The sequence below is a fragment of the Capra hircus genome, chromosome 15, assembly GCF_001704415.2.
Source record: "Capra hircus breed San Clemente chromosome 15, ASM170441v1, whole genome shotgun sequence".
Classification (NCBI taxonomy): domain Eukaryota; kingdom Metazoa; phylum Chordata; class Mammalia; order Artiodactyla; family Bovidae; genus Capra; species Capra hircus.
Window position 1 is genome coordinate 21,291,114 of NC_030822.1, and position 12,269 is coordinate 21,303,382.

General features: G+C 42.1%; 1 pseudogene; it reads right to left on the reverse strand.

The window, feature by feature from the left end:
* LOC102179114 lies at nucleotides 9,158-9,334 on the reverse strand (annotated as a pseudogene).

The window sequence follows — 12,269 nt, forward strand, 5'->3', positions numbered from 1 at the left end:
TAAACCACTGATACTGAGAATCATTAAATGAATCTAATTCTCCTTGATGGATATTAACAAATATTTACATTAAAGGGAACATTTCAATATCCCTCAAGGCGTTCTTCTAGAGACTAACAAGACAAGACAGTTATTTTCAGCAACAGCCAAATAATTGGTATTTGATAGAGTTGTCTGATTCACTGATAATTAAAATTATAAATGGGTCTTGTTTGGCCTGAGTGATTATGTTCATGCTCTGGTGAATCTGCCCTTTAAGTACTGGGGCATGTAATTAGACCCCTCTCTGACCTTTGAATATCATGGTGACCACATCTAGGTTGTGACATCCATGGCCTAGATAAGTGCTTAGAACCAGATGGTGTTTTCAGACAGAATTAACACGGGCTCCTATTACCATTCCTTGGCTCACCAAACACTACAGAGAAAATGGCTTGGGAGTGTGACATCTCAGATGCATTTATGCTACTGTATCAGAACCTACTTTAATATCGTGAAAAAGTTACTGGTACACAGATGACTGAGAATACATTTTCTAAAGTTTTCCTTTTTTCCTTCCTTAATTCTCTACTGTGTCCTGTATCATAAACTTTAATATTAAGCTACTGTAGTGTGTGTGTGTGTGTGTGTGTGTGTGTGTGTGTGTTAGTAAGTCATTGTCTGGATTCCTCTAGGTTCTATTAGATTTAGCCATATGAAATTACCAACATTCAACTTTCATTTGTACTGCCCACCCAGCCAAGTTGTACTCCGTGTATGTGTCTAGATTTAGATTCACAGCACTGTAGAGATTAATAGCTGGTTATGAGAGCATATCTATTATGGAGAGCTTATCTATGCCAACTCTTTCATTTTATAGATGAAGAAGTCAAAGTACAGAGTTTAGAGGTGACAAGAAGACAAATGACGTGCTGAAGATCACCGCCTGCTGAGTGGGATCAGGATCCAAATTCATCTTTTGCTTGCGATTTTGTAACTTCCTTTTTTCTGAAGATGGCCCATAGATGATCAGAGTGTTCTCCACAAAGTAACATAACCTGAATAGTTCCTTCTACTGTTTCCTTAACTTGATTGAGTACAGTATTCTGTGACACTCTGGCTTCTATACTCTTTCTCTGAGATAGCACACAAGATTATTTAGTGGTAAAATTCAGAACCATCTTAAGCTCCATTCTAATGCCTAGAGGGTTTTAGGGGACTTCCCTGGTGGCTCAGGTGATAAAGAATCTGCCTACAATGAGAGAGACCCGGGTTCAGTCCCTGGGGGTGGAGGATCCCTTGGAGAAGGGAATGGCAACATACTCCAATATTCTTGCCTAGAGAACTCCATGGACAGAAGAGCCTGGTGGACTACAATCCTTGGGGTTGCAAAGAGTCAGACACAACCAAGTGACTTTGACTTTACTTTTTCACTTCCCTGGCTGTCCAGTGGTTAAGATTCCATGTTTCCAATGCAGGGGGCAAGGGTTGGATCCCTTGCTGGGCGATTAAGATCCCACATGCCATGGGGAGTGGCCAGAAAAGAACAGTAAGAGAGGGCTTTAGGGCATTAAGCAGTTTGGTAGGAAGGTGGTGGTTGGGTGGGTAGGAAGGAGGGGTCCATCTTCCTTCTAACCAGAACAGTTTCACTTTTATCTCCTTTGAAGATAAGGGGCTTCCCTCATAGCTCAGTTAGTAAAGAGTCTGCCTACAATGCAGGAGACCCAGGTTGGATCCCTGGGTCGGGGAGATGCCCTGGAGAAGGAAATGGCAACCCACTCCAGTATTCTTGCCTGGAGAATCTCATGGACAGAGGAACCTGACAGGCTACAGTCCATGGCTTCACAAATGTCAGACATGGCTTTACAACTGAACCACCACCACCACCAAAGATATGTTGAAGTCTCTTCATCAGATTATTCTGGGGGGAGGGGGGAGTTCAGAAATCACTGAAACTCATCAAACTCTACAAGCTTCTAGGATATCATATTGGAAAAGGTTTACCTAAATTCAAGGTCTAACTAGAATAGCATCTCATGCTATATACTCAGTAAGTGCTCTCTGGGCCCAGAACAAACAAATGAGAAACTCATTGCCCATCAGCATTTCCCCTAGCTTCCACTAACTCTAAGTGTATTCCAATTTGTATGCATGCTAAGTTACTTCAGTCATGTCTGACTCTACAATCCCACGGACTGTAGCCCAGACTTCTGTCCATGAGGTCCTCTAGGCAGTAATGCTGGAGTGGGTTGCCATGCCCTTCTCCAGACGATCTACTTGACTCAGGGCTCCTTCCCAGGTCTCTCACACCTCCTGCATTGGCAAGTAAGTTCTTTACCACTGGTGTTACTAGGGAAGCCCATTGGAGACAGGAACTTTACTGCATTTAGTTTGTGGAATTCTTATAACTGCTTAGCCTCAGACATTAAACTAATTTGTGCCACATAGAATTGAAAAGTTGGGCAACTTTCTTCACGGCTAAATCTCCACCCACTCAAAAGCTTCATGCATTCTCCTGGAAAGCATGCCTGAGTAGCTTTTAAATAATCAGACTGTATATGAACTCAACAGATCAAAAGCCAGCAGTGCCGATGCCTAGAAATTTCCATTTTTGCCAAGTCTCCCAATGTGGGAATCAAATTTGTATATTCGTGGATGTGACACTTTCTGAGAATGTATATTATTTGAGACAGCCAGTTGCTCCTGATTTCTAACAAGAAATAGGGAGGTTTGTACCCACTGGAAAAGTGACTGAGGGGGATAAATATAAAATAAGGATGTGTGTGCTAAGTCATTTCAGTCATGTCCGACTCTTTGCGACTTTACGGACTATAGCCCTCCAGGCTGCTCTGCCCATGGCATTCTCCAGGCAAGAACACTGGAGTGGGTCGCCATGTCCTCCTCCAGGGGATCTTTCCAACCCAAGGGATCGAACCCAGGTCTCTTATGTCTTCTGCACTGGCAGGCAGGTTCTTTACCACTAGGGCCACCTGGGAAGCCCATAAAACAAGGGTAGGAGATGGGAATTAGATGATATAAAATGACCTAAAAGGGCAATTCTGAAAAAAAAAGATACATCCTGCCCCCGACATGACTCTTGCCAATGGCCTTGTTAATTCCAGTGCTACCTCTGTGTGACTAAGCACCGCTGATTAAGGCAATTTGTTGTCTTGACATTATAACAGCTGAATTATGATACTGATGAAATTATAGTACAGCAATATTTGAGGCATTAATTAAAATCTTGATGAGGATGAGTTCTCTGTCACTGAAACAGTCCAAAATGAAAATCATATTTTAAATACTCTAATAATGGAGTTATTGAGAGAAAATCTTAAATGATTGAGATTATTTCAAGATGATTTAATTTAAGTGGCAAAAGTTAAGTTATCTGAGTGGGCATTTTTTTTTTCAATTTAAGTAATACTGCAAATATTGCCTGATACAAAAGCAAATTAGAACAACAACCAAAAAAAAAAAAAACCCTCAACAGAAGGAGATAACTGGAAAAACAGGTATCATTTATGAAATATTTAATTATATTCCAGGCACTGTGCTAGCCGCTTGGCATGCATGAACTCATTTATTCCTCACAAAACTTCCTGAGATAGGTATTTTATCATTAGCTCATATTACAGACGAGGAAACAGGGACAAAAGTAGAGCAACTTACCCAAGGTTACACAAATAGCAAGTGAGGAAATAGGGTTTGAATTTTGACTCATCATACTCTAGACCAGCACTGTCCAATAGAACTTCCCACACTAACGACAAGTTCTATACTGAATTGTCTAATACAGTGACTACTAGCCACATGTAGCCGCTTGAAATGTAGCTACTGCCAAGTTTATCATTCTTTCAATTTTACTTAATTTATATTTCCATTGCCACCTCTGGAGATGGGGAATGTATGCTTATCTTTGCGCTTTGCTCCAAAACTACTTCAGCTACTCTTCTATGCCGTTTTATCCTTTCAGAATGAGAAGGGTCAGGCCTCAGCTATAATATGCATATGGCCTCCCTGGTGGCTCAGCTGCCTGTCAATGCATGAGACACAAGAGACGGAGGTTCAATGCCTGGGTCAGGAAGATTCCTTAGAATAGAAAATCGCAACCCGCTCCAGTATTCTTGCCTGAAAAATTCCATGGACAGAGGAGCCTGGCGGGCTCCAGTCCATGGGGTCACAAAGGGCTGGACACACTGAGCGTCGATGCATGCACTGTTTATCTGCCATCTCTCAGTCTCCTGCCCATCCTACTGGCTCTGTTTCTCTGGAGAACCCTGAACACATACTCTGTGAAATTTTAATACCACAGATAAAGTGTGTATCTTTCTGTGCCCTGCATTTATATCTGTGTTTTACACGTAAAATGACTAGGATCCCCATCCCCTGTACTCAATTTCAACCTTTCCTTCCTGTGTATGGGCTTACCCTCAATGAGGATGCAAGCGCCAGAACTGTGCTGTCTAGTCCAAGGGGAGCCATCTGTGACTGTTGAGCACTCGAAATGTGACTGGTTTGAAGTATTATGTTTAGAATACATGCTGGATTTTGAAGCCTTAGTATAAAAATGAATGCAAAATATCTCAATACTTTTTATAATAACTACATGTTGAAATGATAGCATTGTGGATGTATGCTCAGTTGCTCAGTTGGGTGCAACTCTTTGGGGCTCCATGGACTGTAGCCTGCCAGATTCCTCTCTCCATTGAATTTTCCAGGCAAGTACATTGGAGTGAGTTGTCATTTCCTCCTCTAGGGGATCTTCTCAACCCATACATCAAACCCATGTCTCTTGCATCTCCTGCGTCGGCAGGTGGGTTTTTTACGACTAGTGCCACCTGGGAAGCCCAGGATTTTGGATTTATTGGGTTAAATAAAATATAGCACTAAGATTAACTTCACTTCTTTGTGCTTTTCTAAATGTGGCTACTAGAAAATTTGCAATTAGATTTGTATCTTGCATTCTATTTCTACAGGACAGCATTACTCTTGAGTGAGTTCCTCACACCTGGCCTTTTCGAAACACATAATCTTCCTTTCTATTTATCGATCAACTGTTGGCAAATATTCTGATGCCTCTTACATGTGTTTGAGCTACTTTGTTCTACAGAATTTACTTCCTGGCTTTTCAAAGTAGCTGCACTAATGTAAGGTAATAAAAAGAATCAAATTATTGTGTCCCTCTCAATGGAATTTTTAATTGCTGCTTAACTCTGCTTGACTCAACTCTTGGCAAATAAATTTCCCTAGTATTTTTTCAAATCTCACAAATTAAAAAATAGTTGAAAAATCTTAGCAATCAAGTCTAGACAATTATTTAATTTAAGCAATTGTGTTATCTACCCTGCTAAGGAAAATGCATTAAAAAATTTTTTTGTAAAATGGTTGTCAAATTTTACTTTAGATTAACCTTATTTGGAGATTTTAAATCGTTGACATCTCTGTTATATATTCCTTTTGGTTTCCTCATTTCTCATATTTACCAACAGACCTGAATATATGAGACACAAAGAGAACAATGAACTCTTTGAACACCATCAACAACTCCCCACCAGGCAAATGGGTTTAGAAACAGAGTGATTTCTAAGTTTCTGTAATTCTCTAAACCTCAGCTTCCTCATCTGAAATGCAGATAACAATAATTCCTGTCTTAAGATGATTGTTGCAGGAATTAAATGAGGGAATGCATATATAGTATTCAGCATAATGCTATACTGCATGTTATCTATTTATATTATTGGTATTACCAATAGTCAAAGTCAAAGTGTTAGTCACTCGGTCATGTCTGACTCTTTGTGACCCCATGGACTGTAGCCTGCCAGGCCCCTCTGTCCATGGATTTTCCAGGCAAGAATAGTGGAGTAGGTTGCCATTTCCTTCTCCAGGGGAATCTTCCTGACCCAGGGATCAAACCTGAGTCTGCACATTGCAAGAGGATTCTTTACCATTTGAGCCACCAGGGAAATATTATTCATTTCCTTAGTACTGAAACTCTTTAAAGGAGAAAAACCATCATCATTAACACTCTGCAGAATGCTCTGGAGTGAATTACACATTTGGGAAATGGATTGGATGTGAGGGTAAGATAAGAAAATTTTCCCTTTCTGTATAGACCAAAATTTCCTTCATTCATGATAAATACTCTGTACCTTGGACAGCAAGAAGATCAAATCAGTCAATCCTAAAGGAAATCAACCCTGAGTATTCACTTCAAGTACTGATGCTAAAGTTTTGGCCACCTGATGTGAAGAGCTGACTCATTGGAAAAGACCCTGATGCTGGGAAAGATTGAGAATAGGAGAAGGGGGCAACAGAGGATGAGATGATTGGATGGCATCACCAACTCAATGGACATGAGTTTGAGCAAACATTCAGCAACCCATTATATCAACTTTCTATTGTTAAGTATGGAAAAGGAAATGGCAGCCCACTCTAGTACTCTTGCCTGGAGAATTCCTTGGACAGAGGAGCCTGGTGGCTACAGTCTATGGGGTCTCAGAGTCGGACACAACTGAACAATTGACACACACACACACATTGTTAAGTAACTTATTAGCACACACTTAGCACCTTAAAGCAGTATGTATTTCTTCTCTAGGTCAGGAGTACAGCACAGCATGGCTAGGTCCTCAACTTAGGTTCACAGGCTAAACTCAATATACAGCCCAGAATGGGCTGTTATTTGGAGGCTCTGAGAAAAAAATCTATTTCCAAACTTTTTCAGGTTGTTGGTAGAATTATGTTCCTTGAGGCTGTAGGACTGAAGAAGGTCACTGTTTCGCTGCTGTTCGTCAGCTGAAGTCCACTCTCAGCTGCTAAAACTGCCTACATTCCCACACATGGCCCATCTTCAAGTCTGCAAGGCCATGTCAAATCTCTGGGGCATAGAATCTCTGACTTCCAGCTTCTGAACTCTTGATCCGGAATTAAAGGGTTATGTGATTAGGTCAGACCACCTCTCTGTATCTTGATGTCAACTGATTTGAGAATTTAATTAAATCTTCAAAATCCTTTCATGGCAACATTAGTGTTTGACTGAATAACTGGGAGCAGCCTTGTATGCACAAGAAGCCAAGAATTTGGAGGGCCAGCTTAGAATTCTGGCTATCACCCTCGGCATGTTCTCTCACTTAACAATGTAACTAATCTAATTCAGATATAAGAACTATGATCTGTTAATTCCCAGTTTCTTCTGAGACAAGAGATACTTTTAAAAAGCACCTGCATCTTTCAGGGATGTTCAGAGATATCTTTCAGTTCACATACAGTTCTCTGAAAGAGGTTGAGTGATTCTTCTAATGCAGACTGCTTCTCAGCCGGAAGCCATAGTCTTCAAGAAATACAAAGTATTTGATATAAATTTGTTTTCCTAGGGAAGGGTTGGAAATATTCTTCCTTTCAAAAAAAAGTTAAAATAAACGTTAGTAGAATATTTTACTTCACATGAATATAAAACATCTAAAAAATACAGATGGGCTGATAGAAGAGAGAAAAATAATCTATAATTCCTTCACACAAATATAGCCCTTTAAATATTTTGGTGTATTTTCTTTCAATCTCTTTTCTAAAAGATTGAAACCTTTTTTTATAGTTACTATTTCTTTAGAAGAATGATCTACAGAAATGGAATTTCTTAGCAAAAGATTGAAGATTTCATTTTAATCCTAACTTTGTACACTTTCTGGAATGTTTGTCAAAGCATTTCCCTTTGGTCTTTTAAAAGTCACTTCATTCTCCATTGTTGAAATTGAATTGGGAATAAAATATTGATTAGTTACAACTACTGACTACTCATTGACTCTCTTTGCACCCAGGAAAGCAAGGTTAAGTGTTCTCATGAGAGTTGTGAGGGAAAGAAATGTAGGACAAAGACTCCACCATTGATGTTTGAAAAGATATTTCAAGGACAGTGAAAATTGGGCAAATCCTTCACTCGTCCACCACAATAAAAAGAAGCTAACTTTAAGCGAACAGACCTCACATATACAACACCACAGTCTCTTTTGAGTGACGTTTTATCAATTAAATGCTCTGGTAGCTAGAAAGTTAGGTGGGCTATAAAATATGATAGCTCAGTCCCTTTTGTGCACAGCAGCTTAAAAACATTTTTATGTCATAAGCTGGCCATGAAGAGATCATTTTAGATCACATACATCAAACAGATCTTCTTTTTGTTTGGGCTGTGCCTTGGCGGATAAAGGCCATGAACTTTAGTCATGTTTGCTTGTGTTTTGATTTTCAATTTGGGCCCCACATGGTATATGCTGCAGCTGTTCTTTGAAAGATTTATGTATGTGCTTGGAGAAGGCGATGGCACCCCACTCCAGTACTCTTGCATGGAAAATCCCATGGATGGAAGAGCCTGGTAGGCTGCAGTCCATGGGGTCGCTGAGGGTCAGACACGACTGAGCGACTTCCCTTTCACTTTTCACTTTCATGCACTGGAGAAGGAAATGGCAACCCACTCCAGTGCTCTTGCCTGGAGAATCCCAGGGACGGGGGAGCCTGGTGGGCTGCTGTCTCTGGGGTCGCACAGAGTCGGACACGACTGAAGTGACTCAGCAGCAGCAGCAGCAGCAGCAGCATGTATTGTGCTGTCTCTTCCTCTTCATCCACCTCAAGGATGGGAAACAGGCCCAAGGGTGGATGTTAACCAACATGGTATAATGGAAATGGCATGACTTACAGACACAGCTAGATGGGATTTTAAATGCTTGTTCTTTCAAATACTAGCTGTAGGACCAGGGGCAAGACATTTGTTTAATTTTTTATGAGCCTTTGCTTTTTCATTAGCAAAATGGAAATGGTGATGTATTATTAGAGGTTGTAATTATACTGAGATGATATTTGTAATAAACTGTCCAAGACTTTACTATTCCAAAATGATAATGTCTCTTGATCCCTAGGTGAGGACTTCTGTCCCAGTACTTTCAACTTCCACCCCAAGACCAACTGACCATCTCTGAATTATTTCTGGAGGTTCCAGGTGCATCTCTTGTCTGCCTAGGCAAAAATTGGTCCGTGAATTTATGCTTTGGCTTTCTAGTTCTTTTATTCATTTGCTCGACAAATATTATTAAAGTCTTTTTTTTTTTTTTAACTTTATTCAGCCACACTGTTCCGGAGAAGGGCAGGCTCACTTTAATATGCTATCCCCTCGGGCTTCTGCCGCTTCTCACTCCATGCATTTCTGCTCGTCCCGCTTCTTTTTCTCCTCAGCTATTATCCTCCTCTCTTCTTCTGCCCAGGGTTTCGAGTAATTGTAGCACCTGGCTCCGTAGGCCATGCTGAGGAGCAGGGTGGAGTAACTGCCCAGCTTGATGAGCGGAGAGACCTGAACCGGTGAAACCATCTTGTCCATGACCCTCCCGCCGGAAGCCCAGTTTGGACCCAACAAGTATTATTAGGGCCTTATCATATGCCAGAGCTTCCCAGGTGGCACAGTGGTAAAGAATCTGCCTGCTAATGCAGATGGAGACATAAGACACATGAGTTTGATCCCTGGATTGGGAAGATTCCCTAGAGTAGGAAATGGCAACCCACTCCAGTATTCTTGCCTGGAAAATTCCATGGACAGAGGAGCTGGCAGGCTACAGTCCCTATGGTCGCAAAGAGTCAGACATGACTAAGCACGCACACACTCATGCTACTGTGTGCCAGGCACCGAGAGGCAAGACAAATATGGTTCCTGCGTTCACAAAGATGGCATTCTAATGAGAGGGAAGGCAAGAAGAGAAGTACATCAGGCAGTGATGAACACTACCCAGGAGTACAAAACAGGGTTGGGTTAGAAGATGTGGAATGGGGACGTAGGGTACCTAAGGCTTCTTGGGGGAGGAACTGTTGAGAATGTCTGCCTCATAGCTGCCGTTTGCTTCATAATCGCTTCTGCTGATGCTTTCTTGGGATGCCTATGGTCTGTGGCTGGGGGGAATTGGCAGTGCGGTGGAAGGCATGGATCTCTGTCATCCAAACTGTTTATTGCTGTCTCCCAATTCTGCTTAATTGCCTCACTTGGTTCCCAAAGCGCAGTCCTCCAGTCCTTCATGGAACCAGATCTCTACATTCTTGCCCTTCAGCTGATGCCAAAAGCTCAGCCTCTCTTGTACACTGGTGCCAAATCCAATCTCAGAGAGAGTTTTGGGTGAAGCAGAAAAGAACACCTTTATCGCTTTGCCAGGCAAAGAAAGACACAGTGGGTTCCTGCCCTAGAAAGCTATGCGTCCCAACCCAAGAGGATTTGGTGAAGAGTTTTATAGCCCTAGTTCAAGGGTGGTGCTGTGGGTCTCAGATGGTGGGTCTCCTAATTTTGATGCCGGTCTCTTGTCCCTTTAATCTTGCATCAAGTGGCTTGGCTGCTCCTCTCTTGATTAGCAACTGTTTGAATCTGCCCTTTGGAACTCGGGGAAGGTCATGGAGGCTGGTCATGCCTACAGGAAACAGGGGACAATAAAAGGCCTCCATGCCCAGGAGCCCTGCAGGAACCCACTTGCCCTCATACCTTCTATTCCAAGGTGTTCCAGCATTCATCTGGACCCAGTCCTTCTTCTACCCCTTTCCTCTCAGGCTCATTCCATTCTCCAAAGACAGCTCCTTCCTCCTTGTGTGTGGTGTGTTCAATTGTGTCCAACTCTTTGTGACCCCATGGGCTGTAGCCCTCCAGGCTCCTCTGTCCATGGAATTTTCAGGCAAGAATACTGCAGTGGGTTGCCATTCCCTTCTCCAGGGAATCTTCCCAACCCAGGGATAGAACCCAGGTCTCCTGTACTGCAGGCAGATTCTTTTACCACTGAGCCATCTGGGAGGACTTCTTAGGTCAAAATTAAAGCTCTCCTTATCAATTCAGGGTTCTGACTGCCTTGACACAGGGAACATTGTGTCCACCACCCAGGTACTCCCCAGGAAGAAGTACAGCCTCAGGGTAAGATGCTGAGATCAGAGCCAGAGTACCTGGGTTTGATACTGGCTTTCCTCCTTGCTAGTTTTGTGACCGGCCTCTGCCTCAGTGTCCTTAACTGTTTAAGGAACTAGAAGAAAAGCTCTACACTATGTGCTCCTGGTGAGGATGAAACCAAGTTATACAGACCAACCGCTTTCAACTGTGGTTGACAAATAGTACATGGCAGAGTTTTATCACACGAATCTAAAAGACTTTCAACAGTGGCTTCATTGCATGGATTCAACATGGATCCTTGTGTGTTAGATGCTCAGTCATAGCTGACTCTTTGCGACCTCATGGACTGTAGCCCACCAGGCTCCTCTGTCCATGGGATTTCCCAGGCAAGAATACTGGAGTGGGTTGCCATTCCCTTCTTCAGGAGATTTTCCCTACCCAGGAATTGAACCTGGGTCTCCCACATTGCAGGCAATTCTTTACCATCTGTGCCACCAGGGACGCTTAAATAGATCCTAACTGATTTGAAATAAAGCAGAAACAAAAGATGACAGGAATCAAAATGTGATGGTTAAAGTCTAGGTAAAGAGAGGGAGGTCCTAAATGAAGCAAATTGCTGCAGTGACCAGGCCTTGTTAGAGCAGGAGAACTTCCTAAGTATTAACAACTTGTAAAGACAAGGAAAACAGCCAATGAAAGGCAAGTTGAAAGTAAGAAAGCCTTCCTCTGAGTAAATCGCACATTGAACATTGTACATTTTTGTTGGGGGGCAGTTGGAAGAGTTTCCCTTAAAAAAATATTACTTGATTCACTCCCAGTTGGAAACCCCCTGGAAAAAGAGAAAAAAAACCTAAGGACCTTCTGGGTCAGTCAGCTGTCGATGTTCATTAAAAGTCATTGTGTGTTAAAAAATGTGCAGAGTTATGAATTAACTTTTATTTGGGGCAAAATAAGGACTGGAGCCCTCAAGAGAGCAACTCAGATAGCTCTGAGAAACTGCTCCGAAGAGGCAGAGGAGAAAGTCAGTATATATGTGATTTTGGTGAATACATATTTTTCTAGAAGGTTTTTGCTAGTCTCTTGAAAGTTTCTGCTAGTCACAAGGAGCAGCCGTTACTCCAGAGGATTTCAGTGCTTTTCTGGAAATTAGGAGATACAAAAGTTGGATTCATAAAGTCAGCTCCTGAAAATATCTATCTGAAGACCTGTTCTGCCAGTTTTCTTCCTGAGGACAGAGTGCCTCATTTCTGCTCGCCAGAAAGTCAGCAACTGCAGCAGCACACGATTTGATCCTTACAGAGGTGGATGGCAAGCGCCCATAGCAAGTGCCAGTCTGTGGTTGACACGGCTATATCGTAGTATGTCAGTGACTTAAACTTCGTCTTTAATGAAG